Source organism: Cynocephalus volans, chromosome 1, assembly GCF_027409185.1.
Source record: "Cynocephalus volans isolate mCynVol1 chromosome 1, mCynVol1.pri, whole genome shotgun sequence".
NCBI classification, from domain to species: Eukaryota; Metazoa; Chordata; class Mammalia; order Dermoptera; family Cynocephalidae; genus Cynocephalus; species Cynocephalus volans.
Genome location: NC_084460.1, coordinates 24,814,212 through 24,826,221, shown reverse-complemented (window position 1 = coordinate 24,826,221; position 12,010 = coordinate 24,814,212). Strand labels below are relative to the sequence as shown.

The following is a 12,010-nucleotide window of genomic DNA, read 5'->3' as shown; positions in this document are numbered from 1 at the left end:
ATCAAGAACCCAAATTACTGAGCCATAACCAGTATTTAAAAAAATAGAACAGAGGGCCAGCCTGTGGCTCACTTGGGAGAGTGTGGTGCTGATAACACCAAGGCCATGGGTTCAGATCCCTATATAGAGATGGCCAGTTAGCTCACTTGGGAGAGCCTGATGCTGACAACACCAAGTCAAGGGTTAAGATCCCCTTACTGGTCATCTTAAAAAAAAAAAAAAAGAAAAAAGAAAAAAAAAAATAGAAGAGAGAGGAAATATCAGAGTGCACCACACACAAAGTGCACCAAGCAGTTTTTTTTTTTTTTTTTTTTTTTTTTAAAGATGACCGGTAAGGGGATCTTAACCCTTGACTTGGTGTTGTCAGCACCACACTCAGCCAGTGAGCGAACCGGCCATCCGTATATGGGATCCGAACCCGGGGCCTTGGCGTTATCAGCACCGCACTCTACCGAGTGAGCCACGGGCCGGCCCTGCACCAAGCAGTTTTGTGAAACTTTTATTTCAGCTACATATATATGTGTATATGCACACATATTCATTCATTCATAGTTTTGACGTAAAAAGCATATCTTACTAAGGGTTGTAGTTAAAAAAAAAAGTTTAAAAGCTACAGGTCAGAGGGAAGGTATAGAAGGCTTATAACCAGGGAGAGAAATGATACTAATGAAAAGTCTGCCTTTACCCTCCTGGATGACAACAGCAATTCTGAACCACTTACAGGCAATTCAACCTTCAAGGGGTTTCCCTTTCCTCTGACTGATGTGTTCCCACTACATTTTCTGTACTACATGAGGGGCTATCTTTGCCTATGGCTTCCTGAAGTCATCAAAGATGAGTACCAAGGTACAAACTACTTAGAAATAAATTGGTAGTGTCAGTTTTCCCTTGACATTATCTTCCCTTAATTCTTTTTAAGGGAAGGGTATTCTTTAAAAGGAGGAAGGAGGAAAATGAACTATGTATAACATATTACTGAGCATCTTGCAAGGATCTCAAAGATGCTTTCAATTGTTTATTTAAAAAGCATTTAAATTGTAGATTCATGTGCAAAAACAACGGAGAGACCGCCCCTTCTTACCCTTTACCAAGTTTCCCCCAATGATAACATCTTCCATAGCTGTAATACAACATCATAACCAGGAAGTTGACAGTGATTACAATTCACTGATCTTATTCAGATTTCACCAGTTTTACAAGCACTCATTTGTGTATGCCTATCTATTTATTTCTATGCAATTTTACTCTATGTGTAGATTTATGTAATTACTACCATAGTCAAAATACAGAACAGTTCTATCACCACAAAGATACCTTGTGTTACTGTTTAAGAAGTCTTTTATTATATAAATCCAAATACTCTATTACCAGAGTCTTGAAGTTCTTCACCCAGATCTAAATCCCTCAACTGAAGACACCAGTTAAGACCACTGCCCATACTGTAAAAAAACAAACTTCAGTGACATTTATTCTTTTTATTTTATTTTATTTGTTTTGTTTTGTTTTGTTTTGTCTTTTTCGTGACCGGTACTCAGCCAGTGAGTGCATTTTTGTTTTGTTTTGTTTTGTTTTGTCTTTTTCGTGACCGGTACTCAGCCAGTGAGTGCACCGGCCATTCCTATATAGGATCCGAACCCGCGGCGGGAGCGCAGCACTCTCCCGAGTGCGCCACGGGGTCAGCCCGACATTTATTCTTGATGTTCATTTCACTTAAATGATAAATATGACTATGCAGAAAAATGCAAAAGTATATATAAAATAAAAAGTACACAAAACTTGTTGAAGTATTATGATCACATATTTGTTAAAAAACTAAATCTAGGAACATGTGTACATGAATAGTTGGGAAATATTAGTGAACATGCATAAATTTAAATATGCAACTTACTAGACTGTGAGATAAGTTGGGTTTTTTTTTCCCTTTTATATGTTTAAAGTGATATAAATAGACAAAAACCTGGACTGTATTCTGGAGGTCTCAGGATATATCAGAGAGGTCTGAGGATCTAGATATATGCTCAGACTACTTCTTACAGATGACAGTCCCTATAGGTCTGGATACACAGATGGAGACAGACCTTTGCACTCTACCTCACCATACTAGGGCTCAGGAACGGGAAGTGCAAGAGAAGGGCCAGGAAGGGATCCAGAGTATAGTGACCAACTATCTTGGTCTACCCAGGACTGAGTGGTTTCCCAGTGAGGCTTTCAGTGCTAAAATCAGGAAAGTCCTGGGCAAACTGGGACATGTTTGTCACCCTGTCTGGAAGGTTGCTTTATGTGCTTCCTCAGAGCTTGAAGCAACCACCCAAACCTGTTGTTGTTGTTATTGAGGTTTAGTACCTGGGGGTGGGGAAGTGTGGAGGGATAGTCTGGAAGAGAATAGAGAATAAGGTGACCATGACACCTTCTGAACATTTGAACCTTCCTTCAGCCTACAAAGAAGTTGCCATAGTCAAGTTATACAATCTGATTTTGAGTCTCACAAAATTGCAACACAAAGTAATTCTGGCAGATATTTTAAAGACGAGGCTCAAAAAGGTTACACAGGGAAAAAAAGAAGAAAAATTACTTGTCAAGTAAGAGAAAAGCATTTAACCTCAAAGAGTGGGTGGAATACCAATGCACTTAGCAATTTTATAAAGTGGGCACTTTAGCTTTTAAAGAAGCATAATACTTCTTATAATTTCTAAATTGAGTTACCTGTCCATCTGTGAAAAAAGTTTGACTTACGTGCACTTTTCTTAGAGCTTGATAAAATGAAAGACAGCTGGTCCCAGCCTATCCCACACAGTTACCCACCAGTGAGAGGTGTGAAAGGAGACCAGAACACATGTGTGGGCCCCAAAAAAACCTGCAATTACAGGCTCAAAACAAGGCACAGATGGACACAGTGTTTCTTTTAAGAGACTTAAAGTCGCAAATAAGGAGATCTACGAAGATTTCTAATGCCATTTACTCAGCACCTTAATTAACAGTATGAGCAAAATTCTATAGGAATATAGGTGAGGTGCCCAGGCTTTCCACATACAAACCTGGCCCTAACCTTGCCCCTCTCCTCCAGGCCTTATTCCATCTGCTCTTGCCTCTCTTCTGAATTTTCAACTAATCTCTCACTACTGAGCCCTTTCTTCAACACCTAAACACATTCAAGTCTCTTCTTCCCTCCACCCCCTCAAAACACCCCGACTTAATGCTGTCTCTCTCTCTAAGGGTTGCCAGATTTAGCAAACAAAAATAATGCTCACTTAAATCTAAATTTCAGATAAACTATGATTTTTTTTTTCTTTTTATTATAAGAATATCCCATGCACTACTTAGGACATACTTACACTAAAAAAAAATTTTATTGAACAATCAACTAGGAATAGAAAACATCTTCCTCAATATGATAAAGGGTTTATAAAAAAACCCACAGCTAACATCACACTCAATGGTGAAAGACTGAAAGCATTCCCCTAAGATCAGGAACAAGACAGGATGCCTACTTTGACTTCTATTCAATATCTTAATAGAAATTCTAGCCAGAGCAATTAGGCAAGAAAAAGAATTTAAAAGAAATTCAAAATGAAAAGGAAGATGTAAACTCTCTCTATTCACAGATGACATGAGCCTAAATACAGAAAATCCTAAAGAATCCACATAACAACAATGACTACTGAGTCAATAAATGAGTTAAACAAATTAGTAGGTTAAGTCAGTTGTATTTCTATACACTAGCAATGAGCAATTCATGAAGGAAATTAAGAAAACAATTCCATTTTCAATAGCATAAAAAAGGAATAAAATACTTAAGAATAAATTAACTAAGAAGGTGCAAGACTTGTACACTGAAAACTAAAAAACACTGCTGAAAGAAATTAAAGAAGAACTAAATAAATGGAAAGACACCCTATGTTTATGGATTAAGACTTAATATTGTTAAGATGGCAATACTCCACAAAACAAACCACAGATTTAATATAGTCCCTATCAAAATCCCAAATGGCTTTTCTTCCAGAAATGAACAAGCTGATCCTAAAATGAAATTGCAAAGACCCCAAAAAGCCAAAATAATCTTGAAAAATAACGTTGGAGGACTCACACTTCCCAATTTCACTACTACATAGCTATGATAATCAAAACAGTATGGTACTGGCATAAGCACATACATATAGATCAACATAACAGAGCTAGCATACACTCCCACACACCTATGGTCAACTGATTTTTGACATGAGTGCCAAGACCATTCAATGGGGAAAGAATATTCTTTTCAACAAATGGCATTGGAATAACTAGATATCCACATGCAAAAGAATGAAGTTGGACCCTTCCTTCACAACATATACAAAAATTAACTCAATGTGGATAAAAGACCTAAATATAAAAGCTAAAACTATTAGGAAAAAACAGAGGTAAATCTTCATGATCTTGGATTTGGTGATGGTTTTTTCAGACGACACCAAAAGCACAAGAAACAAAAGGAAAAAAAAAAAGATAAATTGGTCTTCATGAAAATTAAAAACTTTGAGTTCAAGATCAGGTCAAGATGGCGGAAGAGGAGAGCTGCCTGCCGCTTTTCCGCCAGGAGTAGAAGCAGCCTGAGGCCCACGCCAGATGCAGCTGTAGCAGAATCGGCGCAAAGGAATGGCTTCGAAAGGGTGTCTTTACCCTGCTGAGAACTGGGAATCTTCCCCCAACCTGCGCGCACGACCCGCCGGTGCGCCGCAGCCCGCATCGCAGCCGCAGCCACATACGTGGAAACATGGAGGCCTGAGCCAGCGTGTGTCACCCCGGCTGCAGCGGTGACCACGGCTTCTGACCCCCCGACCCCACCCGCCCATCCCTGGAGCTGGAAGTGAATCAACCCGTGGACAAGATAGGTAGACGTCCAGCGGGAGAGGCAGAAGCTCCACGGAGGCCGCACACCCTGCGGGCCGCCACTGCGTGATCCAACAGGTAGGCTTCACTGCCGCCACCCAGCTTCATTCCCAGCCCAGCCCAGTGCACGCAGAGCAGGGAGACGTCCGGCGGGGGAGGCGGGAACTCCACAGGGTCCACGCTGCTGCCGCGCAATCCAGCAGCAGGTAGGCTTCACCACTGCCACCCGGCTCCATCCCAAGCCCGGCCTAGCGTGCACAGAGCAGGGAGACATCCTGCAGGGGAAGGAGAAGCTCTGCAGAGACCACACGCTCTGCGGTGCCTCGGCGCATCCCAGCAGCCTGGACCAGAGCACACGGAACAGGGAGTCACTGAGGTAGCGATACCAAATTGGCAACCACAGCAACATCTTAGTCAGTCAATAGTGTCAAACCTGTGGACTGTGAAACCCCCTGCCAAAATGAATAAACATCAAAGAAAAGATACCAGAAATACAAAAAATCAAGAAAGTACACCACCAAAAGATAATAAACCTCAAGCTCTAGACCCTATAGAACAAGAAGCCCTTGAAATGACTGACAAGGAATTTCGAGTAATAATTCTAAGGAAACTGAATGAAATACAAGAAAACTCAGCTAGACATCATGATGAAATGAGGAAAAAGGTACAGGACCTGAAAGAGGAAATGTACAAGGAAATCAATGCTCTGAAAAAAAATGTAGCAGAACTTGCCGAACTGAAGAAGTTATTCAGCGAAATAAAAAACACAATGGAGAGCTTAACCAACAAGCTTGTGGAAGTTGAAGAGAGAACCTCTGAACTTGAAGATGGGCTGTTTGAAATAACACAAGCAGACAAAAAAAAAGAAAAAAGAATCAAAGGCATTGAAGAAAATCTGAGAGAGATATCAGACAGCCTTAAGCGCTCAAATATCCGAGTCATGGGTATTCCAGAAGGGGAGGAAAAAGGAGATTGCATTGAAAACATATTCAACAAAATAGTGGCAGAAAACTTCCCAGGTATAGGAAAAATCACAGATCTTCAGATCCAGGAAGCTCAACAATCTCCAAACGTATTCAACCCAAAAAGGTCTTCTCCAAGACATGTTATAGTCAAACTGGCAAAACTCAAAGACAAAGAGAGAATCTTAAAAGCTGCAAGAGAGAAGCGTCAAATTACCTATAAGGGAGCCCCAATCAGGCTAACATCAGACTTTTCATCACAAACCCTAAAAGCTAGAAAGGAATGGGATGATATTTTCAAAATACTAAAAGACAGAGATTGTCAGCCAAGTATACTCTACCCTGCAAGGCTATCCTTCCAAAATGAAGGGCAAATAGGATATTTCTCAGACAAACAAAAACTGCGGGACTTCACCACCACACGACCATCCTTACAAGAAATTCTCAAGGGAGTACTGGATTTGGTTCCTGAAAAATAACTACCACTGCCATAAAAACCCAAGAAAAATCTAAACCCCCTAGTATAATAAAAATGGCATTCATGAAGAGAAAACAAACAAACAAAAAGGATATCTACAACCCAAGGAACCAACAAATACAGAAAACAAACAGTAAATCAGAAAGAAAGGAACAAAAGACACCTAAGACAACCAAACAACAATCAACAAAAGGCTAGGAATAAATCAACACTATTCAATAACAACTCTTAATGTAAAAGGCTTAAATTCCCAAATCAAAAGACACAGACTGGCTGACTGGATTAAAAAGGAGGACCCAAATACATGCTGCCTTCAAGAGACCCACCTCACCCATAAAGACTCACATAGACTAAGAGTGAAAGGATGGAAAAAGATTTACCATGCAAACAGAAAAGAAAAACGAGCTGGAGTAGCTATTCTTATATCTGACAAAGTAGATTTTAAACTAAAAACCATAAAAAGAGACAATGAGGGACACTACATAATGATAAAAGGACTGATCCATCAAGAAGACATAACAATCATAAACATGTACGCACCCAACGCTGGAGCAGCCAGATTTATAAAACAAACTCTATTAGACCTAAAGAAGGAAATAGACACTAATTCCATAATAGCAGGGGACCTGAACACCCCACTGTCAATGTTGGACAGATCATCTAGGCAAAGAATCAGCAGAGAAACACAAGATCTAAACAACACTCTAGACCAATTGGAATTGGCAGATATCTACAGAACATTCCACCCAACAACCTCAGAATATTCATTCTTCTCATCAGGACATGGATCATTCTCCAGGATAGATCACATATTAGGTCACAAATCAAGTCTCAACAAATTCAAAAAAATTGGAATTATCCCATGTATTTTCTCAGACCATAATGGATTAAAACTAGAAATCAATAACAAACAAAATTCTGGAAACTATACAAACACATGGAAATTAAACAGCATTCTACTTAATGACATATGGGTCCAAGAAGAAATCAAGCAGGAAATCAAAAAATTTATTGAAACTAATGAAAATAATGATACATCATACCAAAACCTGTGGGATACTGCAAAAGCAGTATTAAGGGGGAAATTTGTTGCATTAAATGCTCACCTCAGAAGAATGGAAAGATGGCAAGTGAACAACCTAACACTTCACCTTAAAGATCTAGAAAAACAAGAACAATCCAAACCTAAAGTTAGCAGACGGAAATAAATCATTAAGATCAGAGCAGAACTTAATGAAATTGAAACCCAAAAAACAATACAAAATATCAATGAATCAAAAAATTGGTTTATTGAAAAGATAAATAAAATCGACAAACCATTAGCATGGCTAACAAAAAAAAGAAGAGAGAAGATTCAAATAACAAAAATTAGAAATGAAAAAGGTGATATTACAACTGATTCATCTGAAATACAAGGAATCATTCGAGACTACTATAAACAAGTATACGCCAACAAGTTTGAAGATCTGGAGGAAATGGATAAATTTCTGGATACACACACACACGCTCCCAAAACTGAGCCATGAAGATGGAGAAAATCTGAACAGACCAATAACAATAAAGGAGATTGAAGCTGTTATCAGAAAGCTCCCAACAAAGAAAAGCCCAGGACCAGATGGATTCACAGCAGAATTTTACCAAACATTCAAAGAGGAATTGACACCGATTCTTTACAAGCGATTCCAAAAGATTGAAACAGAGGCAAGTCTCCTGAACTCTTTCTATGAAGCAAACATCATCCTGATACCAAAACCAGGTAAAGATATAACCAAAAAAGAAAACTACAGGCCAATATCCTTGATGAATATAGATGCAAAAATCCTCACTAAAATACTAGCAAACAGAATACAGCAACACATATGTAAAATTATTCACCACGATCAAGTGGGATTCATCCCAGGGATGCAAGGTTGGTTCAACATACGCAAATCAATAAATGTGATACACCATATTAATAAAATCAAACACAAGGACCATATGATCATCTCTATAGATGCTGAAAAAGCATTTGATAAAATTCAACATTCATTCATGACAAAGACCCTCTATAAGTTAGGTATAGACGGAAAGTATCTCAACATAATCAAAGCCATATATGATAAACCCACTGCCAACATCATCCTGAATGGGGAAAAGCTGAAAGCTTTTCCTTTAAGAACAGGAACTAGACAAGGATGCCCACTCTCACCACTCCTATTCAACATAGTGTTGGAAGTACTAGCCAGAGCAATCAGAGAAGAGAAGGAAAAAAGGGCATCCAGATTGGAAAAGAAGAAGTCAAACTGTCCCTGTTTGCAGATGACATGATCCTATATGTCGAACAGCCTAAAGCCTCTACAAAAAAACTCTTGGAGGTGATAAATGACTTCAGCACAGTAGCAGGATACAAAATCAACACACAAAAATCAGTAGCATTTCTTTTCTCCAATAGTGAACATGCAGAGAGAGAAATCAAGAAAGCCTGCCCATTTACAATAGCCACCAAAAAAATAAAATACTTAGGAATTGAGTTAACCAAGGAGGTGAAAAATCTCTATAATGAGAACTACAAACCACTGCTGAGAGAAATTAGAGAAGATACAAGAAGATGGAAAGATATCCCATGCTCTTAGATTGGAAGAATCAACATACTGAAAATGTCCATACTACCCAAAGTCATATACAAATTTAATGCATTCCCCATCAAAATTCCAATGACATTTTTCTCAGAAATGGAAAGAACTATCCAGACATTTATATGGAATAACAAAAGACCACGCATAGCCAAAGCAACGCTGAGCAAAAAAAATAAAGCTGGAGTCATAACGCTACCTGACTTTAAACTATACTACAAAGCTATAATAACCAAAACAGACACAGTACTGGCATAAAAACAGACACACTGATCAATGCAATAGAATAGAGAATCCAGAAATCAACCCACACACCTACAGCTATCTGATCTTTGACAAAGGCACCAAGTCTATACACTGGGGAAGAGACTGCCTCTTTAGCAAATGGTGCTGGGAGAACTGGATATCAATATGCAGGAGAATGAAACTAGACCCACACCTTTCACCATACACTAAAGTCAATTCAAAATGGATTAAAGAATTAAATATACACCCTGAAACAATAAAACTTCTTAAAGAAAACATAGGAGAGACACTGCAGGAAATAGGACTGGACAAAGACTTCATGAATACAACCCCAAAAGCACGGCCAACCAAAGGAAAAATAAACAAATGGGATTATATCAAACTAAAGAGCTTCTGCACAGCAAAAGAAACAATTAACAAGAGTTAAAAGATAACCAACAGAGTGGGAGAAAATATTTGCAAAATATACATCTGACAATGGATTAATATCCAGAATATACAAGGAACTCAAACAACTTTACAAGAAAAAAACAACCCAATTAAAAAATGGGCAAAAGAGCTAAGCAGGCATTTCTCTAAGGAAGATATACAAATGGCCAACAGACATATGAAAAAATGCTCAACATCACTCAGCATCCGGGAAATGCAAATCAAAACTACACTGAGATACCATCTCACCCCAGTTACGATGGCTAAAATCCAAAAGACTCTGAACAATAAATGCTGGCGAGGTTGCGGAGAAAAAGGAACTCTCATACATTGTTGGTGGGACTGCAAAATGGTGCAGCCCCTATGGAAAATGGTATGGAGGTTCCTCAAACAATTGCAGATAGATCTACCATATGACCCAGCTATCCCACTGCTGGGAATATACCCAGAGGAATGGAAATCATCAAGTCGAAGGTATACCTGTTCCCCAATGTTCATCGCAGCACTCTTTACAATAGCCAAGAGTTGGAACCAGCCCAAATGTCCATCATCGGATGAGTGGATACAGAAAATGTGGTATATCTACACAATGGACTACTACTCAGCTACAAAAACGAATGAAATACTGCCATTTGCAACAATATGGATGGACCTTGAGAGAATTATATTAAGTGAAACAAGTCAGGCACAGAAAGAGAAATACCACATGTTCTCACTTATTGGTGGGAGCTAAAAATAAATAAATAAATTCACACACACACACAAAAAAAAAAAAAAAAAAAAAAACTGGGGGGGAGACATAACAACTATAATTCCTTGAAGTTGATACGACAAGCAAACAGAAAGGACATTGTTGGGAGGGAGGGGGGAGAGGGAGGAGGGAGGGAGGTTTTGGTAATGGGCCATAATAATCAACCACATTGTATATTGACAAAATAAAATTAAGAAAAACAAACAAGGGCCGGCCCGTGGCTCACTCGGGAGAGTGCGGTGCTCAGAACACCAAGGCCTCGGGTTCGGATCCTATATAGGGATGGCCGGTTTGCTCACTGGCTGAGCGTGGTGCTGACAACACCAAGCCAAGGGTTGAGATCCCCTTACCGGTCATCTTCTTTTAAATAAAAAATAAAATAAAATAAATAAAAAAAATAAACATTATTATCTATGGGCCAGGACCCATTCTAAGCACTGGAGATAAATTAGTTAACTAGTCAAAATTAATTCAAAGGGAAACCAATAAGAAAATGAATTTAAAAAAAGTCTCATACTGCTGAATTCAGTAAGGGAAATGAAGCTGGCCAAGATGACAGAGCATGATCAAAGGTCAACAGGGTGCTACTTTGGTTAGAATGGATAGGGAAGTCTTTTCTGAAGTGACCTTTGACGGGAGACCTGAATAATGGTGAGAGAAATCCCTTTTAAAAAGAAATTATCACAGATCCCAAGTGTTTACATAAGTTACTTGTGTTATGTTACTTACATATATACAATATTATGTTTGTGGCTCTAATACAACCAAACCTGAATCGACCCAATCTGAAGCCCACTGGACTTCCTAATATAGAATCGACCCAATCTGAAGCCCACTGGACTTCCTAATATAAGAGGTAACACATTTCCTTCTTGTCTGAATTACTTGGCATGAAAAACATTCTGCCTAATTGTCAGATTTGGGAACCACTGGCCCAAGAGGCACTTAGATAATTCTATTCTTTTAGGTCCAATTTTAAGAAGAAAATATGGGGGGTCGGGGGGTGGAAGGGGGGTTGAGGAATTTATGCAAGAGTAGAAATGTGGAACAGAAGACTAAAAGGAAGATATTAAGCTCATTAATTCTAAAATGGCTGTTTAAAGCAGAAGAACCAGCAACTAAGGAAAATCAACCAAATCTAAAGAATGAAGACTTTAAGGCTGGCTGGTTAGCTCAACTGCTTAGAACATAGCCTTATAACACCAAGGTCATGGGTTCAGATCCCCATACCAGACAGCTGCCATTAAAAAAAAAAAAAAAAAAAAAGAATGAGGACTTTAGTTTTTTTTAACTTGTTTAAAAAACTGAAACATAATTGATCATACATGTCTTTGGGGTACAGAGTTGCATATCAATACCCACGTGATGCTCAAATACGGGAGAACTTTAATTTTAGAAAAATACACATGGCGGGCCGAGCCCGTGGCGCACTTGGTAGAGTGCTGCGCTGGCAGCGCGGCGATGCTCCCGCCGCGGGTTCGGATCCTATATAGGACTGACCGGTGCACTCACTGGCTGAGTGCCGGTCACAAAAAAACGACAAAAAAAAAAAAAGAAAAGAAAAATACACATGGGGGGGCCGGCCCGTGGCTCACTCGGGAGAGTGCAGTGCTGATAACACCAAGGCCCCGGGTTCGGATCCCATATACGGATGGCCGGTTCGCTCACT

The 12,010-nt window shown here is 39.2% G+C and overlaps 1 protein-coding gene across 5 annotated transcripts in view; it reads right to left on the bottom strand.

Moving 5' to 3' along the window:
• The window catches only part of UBOX5 (U-box domain containing 5), a 41,304-nt gene that overhangs the window by 18,630 nt on the left and 10,664 nt on the right, over positions 1 to 12,010 (bottom strand). The gene's annotated exons all lie outside the window — the stretch shown is intronic.